Here is a 6,246-nt window from a genome sequence, read left to right as displayed (position 1 = left end):
TATTTATTTATTCTTTCTTTGAGACAGAGTCTCACTATGTCGCCTTTGGTAGAGTGCCATGGCAGCACAGCTCACAGCAACCTCAAACTCTTGGGCTTAGGTGATTCTCTTGCCTCAGCCTCTCAACTAGCTAGGACTACAGGTGCCTGCTACCACACCTGGCTTTTTTTTTTTTTTTTTCAGTTTTTGGCTGGGGCCAGATTTGAACCTGCCACCTCCAACATGTGGGACCGGTGCCCTACTCCTGGCTTTTTTTTTTTTTTTTTCAGTTGTCATTGTTGTTTAGCTGGCCCAGGCCAGGTTTGAACCTGCCAGCCTCTGCTGCATGTGGCTGGCACTGTAACCACTGTGCTGTGGGCGCCAAGACTCATAAAAATCACCTTTAAAAATGTATAATTTTGCTGGGTGCAGTGGCTCATGCCTGTAATCCCAGCACACTGGAAGGCCGATGCAGGAGGATCCCTTGTGCTCAGGAATTCAAGACCAGTCTGAGCAAGAATGAGACCCAGTCTCTACTAAAAGTAGAAAAATTAGCTAAGTGTGGTGATGGGCACTTGTAGTCCCAGCTACTTGGGAGGCTGAGGCAGAAGCATCCTTTGAGCCCAGGAATTTGAGGTTCTGTGAATTAGACTGACTCCACAGCACTCTAGCCTGGGCAACAGAGTGAGATTCTATTAAACAAACAAACAAACAAACAAACAAAAAAACAAACAAAAAAAACAAGTGTGTCTCTGTGCCTCTAGCTCAGCTGCTAGGGCACTGGCCACATACACCAGGTCTGGCGGGTTTGAACCCGGCCCAGGGCCTGCCAAATAACAATGATAACTATAGCAAAAAGAGTAGCTGGGCGTTGTGGTAGGAACCTATAGTCCCACCTACTTGGGAGGCTGAGACAATCAGTTAAGCCCAAGAGTTGGAGGTTACTGTGAGCTGTGATGACATGGCACTTTTCCAAGGATGACATAGTGAGACTCTGTCTCATAAAAAAAAGTGTACAATTCAGTAGGCTTTAATACATTCATAATGTGCAACCATCACCATTAGGTGATTCCAGAACATTGTCATCACTCCGGAAAGACGCCCTGAGTCCACTGGCAGTCATTCTACATCTCCCCTTTCCCCCAGTCCCTGTAATCCCTAATCTACTTTCTTCTCTATGGATTTGCCTGCTCTGGACATGTCGGTGCAAGCACACATAATATGTGGCCATTTGTATGTGGCTTCTTTCACTTAGCATGATATTCTTGAGATCATGTGTCAGCACTTAATTCTTTGTGATAGCTGAATAATACTGCACGGTGTGAATATACCATATTTTTGTTTATCCATTCATCAGCTGACAGATATTCAGATTGTCTCCACTTTTTGGCTATCATGGTTAATGCTACCATAATGTTTATTTTGTGCACATTTTTTTTCATGAACATATGTTTTCAATTTTCTTGTGTATATTCCTAGGAGCAGAATTGAGAAATTGTAGAGTAATGCTATATTTAACTTTTTAAGTTAAATTTACAATCTTCTATTATTTATTTATATACAATTTCCAGAAAAGGCACATCAATAGAAACAGAAAAGCAGATTGCTGGTTGTTTAGGCCACAGTGAGCACGGGAGGGTTGGCTGCAGGTGGGAAAACAAGACATTTTTTATGGTAATGGTTCTGTTCTAAATGTGGATTGTGGTGATGGTTGCAGAAAAAGTAAGAAAAAGTCACTGAGCTGTAAATTTATAATGAATGGATTTTACTATATGTAAAATACCTCGATAAAGCTGCTAAAGTTATAAAATGCTACAATATAAAAACAAACCCTAAACACAACGAGGCAGTGTTTGCCAGGGACCAGCACAAGTGACCCCCTGCAGCATGTGCAATGATTCCAGTGACCCAGAAGCATACTTAACATATCCCTAATGCTTTAAGTAATGTTAGGGGTAGGTAACTTGCACCTTGAAACTTTAATTTATTGACAGTATTGTTTGTAATGAAGCTAAAGTAGTTACATCAATAATAACAATGTGAGTAAATTTAAGAAAAGGCCAAGTAAAGGAAAGAGTTGAGCAGCTATTGCACAACTGGAGCAGCTGGAAGGAGAATAACATTGTCATCCAATCCAAAACTGACAGCCTGGAGCGCTTGCCAAGAATTGTGTTGCAAAAAATGAAAAGTGGCCCCGCAGGGTGGCTCAGGTCTGTAATCTTAGCACTCTGGGAGGCCAGTGGATTGCTTGAGCTCAGGAGTTCAAGAGCAAGCTGAGGGAGATCATGTCTCTACTAAAAAATAGAAAAACTTGCCAGGATGGTGGCAGGCAGCTGTAGTCCCAGCTACCTGGGAGGGTGAGGCAAGAGGATGGCTTGAGCCCAGGAGTTTGAGGTTGCTGCGAGCTACCATAATGCCAGGGCACTCTACCCAGGGCAACAGAGTGAGACTCTGTCAGAAAAAAAAAAAGGAGACAAGTACAAGTCATAGAAATTAAATGACAATCCCATTCACCCAAAAGTGTGTGTCTACATGAGGCACCAACGTGAACTGGTGAGTTTGTGTGTGTTGGCACTGGAAGAGGTGGGGGCTCTCACTTTTTCTTTTTTCCTGTATCTGTCTTTTAAAATCTAAGGAGAGGCAAGGCATGGTGGCTCACGCTTGTAATCCTAGTACTCTAGGAGGCTGAGGCAGGTGGATGACTTGAGCTCAGGAGTTTGAGATCAGCTTGAGCAAAAACATCCCACCTCTAAAAATAGAAAAACTGAGGCAAGTGGATTACTTGAGCCCAAGAGTTGGAGGTTGCTGTGAGCTATGACGCCAACGCACTCTAATCAGGATGACAGCTTGAGACTGTCTCAAAAAAAAAAAAAAAAAGAAAAGAAAAGAAAAATCTAAGGGGAAAAAAAGCTTTTGTTTATGAGCACTACAGTTTGCAGAGTTTTGGCGTTAAGAGTGTGTGTGGCCCTCTGGAAGGGACACCTGGGCTGGCCATGTGCTGACAAGTCACGGGTCACACACAATCTGGAGGGCTTTCTCTTCTGTAGAATGGGATGACTGATAAGTCCAGGTCGGTGGTCGGTGGCCGGTGATGAGTTTTTAACGAATTAATACGTGCAAGAGGCAGGCCGCAGAAAGCTGACCGAATCCGCAGGTGTGCTGATACAGGCAGGAATGAAACAAGACAGAAGGACCTTGCTTTGCAGAGGGGGTAAAGGAACACCGCGGGCATAGACAGATCAGCAGAGTGGAGGGGCACGGGGATCCGCCCAGAGGGAGCCCTGGGAGTGTGAGAACCACGCAGAGGCTGGGGCGTGGAAAAGACTTTCGTATCAACGATGGCAATCGTGCTAAGGAAAACCAGGAGTGTTTTTCTATTAAGGAAGGAAACCCACGTAAAGCCGAGGCTCCCCAGGTGGAGCGCAGGACCCAAGGGTTCGGTCCCCAGCCCCGTGCCTTTCCTTGGGAACCTCTGCTGTCCTTAGGCGCCCCTGCTAGGGAGCGGCAGTCTCCCTGCAGGGCTCATTAACTGGAAAGTTTCTAACAAACGTTTCGTAAGCTGCCTAACGGGTCCCCTGGTCTGGTCGCATTGAGCTGAGGGACTTCTGAGCCTGGAAGTCCGCTTGAGTCAGTCCCTCCCCACGGCCAGCACCCAGCCCGTGGGTGCTCGGCTTGGAAGCCGGGGGTTCCTGCATCTTCTCAGCAGCAGCTCCCAGGAGCCCCACGAGGCTCTCCCTGGCTCAGGGCGGTGCCGCTGTCCCCATCGCCGAAGCGGGCACTGCCTTTTCTGCTGAGCCTTCACTCTGCCCCCTTCAACCCCTCCTGGCTCTCCATCCCGCCTCCCTCTGCCCTTCTCCTCATGGCCGCCTGTTTAATGGGTCAAACTCTCTCAAGGGTGGTCTGAGGATGGGGAAGGCGTGGCATGTTCCTTGGTTTCCCAAAGTTGAATTGAATGGGAATACTGTGTCCTGGATAGAGGCAGAGAAGCACTACAGGAGTTGGGGTGGTGGCATCTTCCATCTGGGGTCCAGTCAGGCTTTCTGGACAAGGGGGCTCTGAGGACAGATGGGATTCCAGGCCCAGTCCCACTGCCCCTGCAAGCTGCTCCCAGACTCATTTCATCGTGTCCTGGAGGCCTCTGCTTGGGTGCTCTTGAAGTTTCACCCTGGAAACTGCCAAGGCCTCCCATGAAAACTGGGGGCTTAAACAGTTTCTCCCAGTTTGGAGGCTTGACGTCGAAGAACAAGGAGCCCTTGGTTTCTTCTGAGGCTGCTTCTCGGGTTACAGGCCACTCTGTCTTCTGTGTGCATATGCCCACTGGTGTCTCTGTGTGTTCAAATTTCCTCTTCTGTTATTATCAAGACACAATCAAGTTGGATTAGGGCTCATCCTGATTGCTTCACTTTAAACAGATCACTTTTTAATTTATATTTATTTATTTGTTTATTTATTTTTGAGACAGAGTCTCACTTTGTGGCCCCTGGTTGAGTGCTGTGGTTTCACTGCTTCAGCAACCTCAGACTTTTGGGCTTAAGTGATTCTCTTGCTTCAGCCTCCCCAGTAGCTGGGATTACAGTGCCTGCCACACCCCCTAGCTACTTTTTAAGAGGTGGGGTCTAGCGCTAGCTCAGGCTGGTCTCAAACTGGTGAGCTCAGGTGATCCACCTGCCTGTCTCACAGAGTGCTGGGATTGCAGGCAAATAAGGCCTTGTCCCTAACTACCATCACATTCTGAAGTACTATGGGTTGAGACTTTAACATGAATTTTGTGGGGACACAATTCAGACTGTAACAATCATCAGGTATCCTTTGCTCTCTTAGCAAAGGGCAGAGTCCAACCTCCACAGGGAGATTCTGGAGGTTTTCACTAGTGGGACCATCCTATGCCACTTCATGCAAGAAATGAACTTCTTACACATCCAAGAGAGGAATCTTTGCCAGTTTGGAAACCCATTTGAAGTTAGTACCAGCATTGCATAGTGGGGTTCCCCTGTGGGGAACCACAGGGACCTGAGCCCTGAGCATGGAGTTTGGGGACTGGCTTTGTGTTCAACCACTCCCGTCTCCGAGCCCATTTTCACATCCACAAGATGAGAGAGTGAATGAGATGATCTCAAAGGTCCCTACTGGCTCTAAACTCTCTGGTTTCCTGGCACTGACATTTGTCCTGTTTCTAACATCTGCGGTGAATATCTTGCTCTTTATCAGAGTGAGTTAAGGTGAAGATAAAGAACTCATTTGCTGGGCTTCTGTGTAGCATAGATGTAGAAGGTGGCATGTGACATGTGACAAGTACCCCCTCCTGGCACTGACATCCAGAGCCCTGTGGCTGGGCCATAGCAGCAGTTCACAACTGTCTGGCATTAGTCAGACTCACCTGCTCTGGGGTGGGGCAGAGCTGGCCACTGTCTCAAAACTGCATGCTGTCCCAGAAGACAGGGCCTGGGATACTGGGCTCAGCTCACTCCTGTTAGGACAGAGCTTGGGCAAGTTTTCAAGAAAAGTCTGTCTTGGCTTGGTGCTCGGAGCACAGTGCTTATGGCGCCGGCTGCATATATTGAGGCTGGCAGGTTCAAATCCAGCCCGGGCCAGTTAACAACAATGACAACTGCAACAAAAAATAGCCAGGCATTGTGGCAGGTGCCTGTAGTCCCAGCTACTTGGGAGGCTGAGGCAAGAGACTCACTTAAGCCCAGGAATTTGAGGTTGCTACAAGCTGTGACACTACAGCACTCTACCAAGGGTGACATAGTAAGACTATGTCTCAAAAAAACCAAAGGAAAGCCTGTCTCATTATTTGAGTCAGCCTTTAAAGACAATAACCAAGGCAAAGACCAAAAGTCCAGATGGTGTAAATTGTCATTGTGTCCTGGAAGGTGCCTCAGTGGTTGCAAATGCCCACAGCATCCACCATCTCTGATTTTCCCAAGTAGAGAAGGAAGGAGAGGACCTCCTGCTGCTCCAGTCTCAGGGAAGGCAAGTGTGGGTTGGGGACCTCTCCCTGGTAGCAGATGTTCCTCCTGGGATTTTGGAGGGTCAGACTGTGGGACACAATGTGACTGTGACAGATCCAATTCCTGCTCTTAGGGAGCTGTAAGCTTAGTTTCAACAAATAGCATAAACACACACATGGTCATTGCCTCTGTAGGTATAATGGCACTTTTCACATCTATAAAAAATTGAGGCTGGGACCAGATATGATGACTCACATCTGTAATCCCAGCACTTTGGGAGGCTGAGGTGGGAGGATTGCTTGAGTATAGAAGT

Source organism: Otolemur garnettii, unplaced genomic scaffold (assembly GCF_000181295.1).
Source record: "Otolemur garnettii isolate 467f Iridium unplaced genomic scaffold, OtoGar3 scaffold00171, whole genome shotgun sequence".
In the NCBI taxonomy this organism is placed as follows: domain Eukaryota; kingdom Metazoa; phylum Chordata; class Mammalia; order Primates; family Galagidae; genus Otolemur; species Otolemur garnettii.
This window is presented reverse-complemented; position numbering follows the sequence as displayed.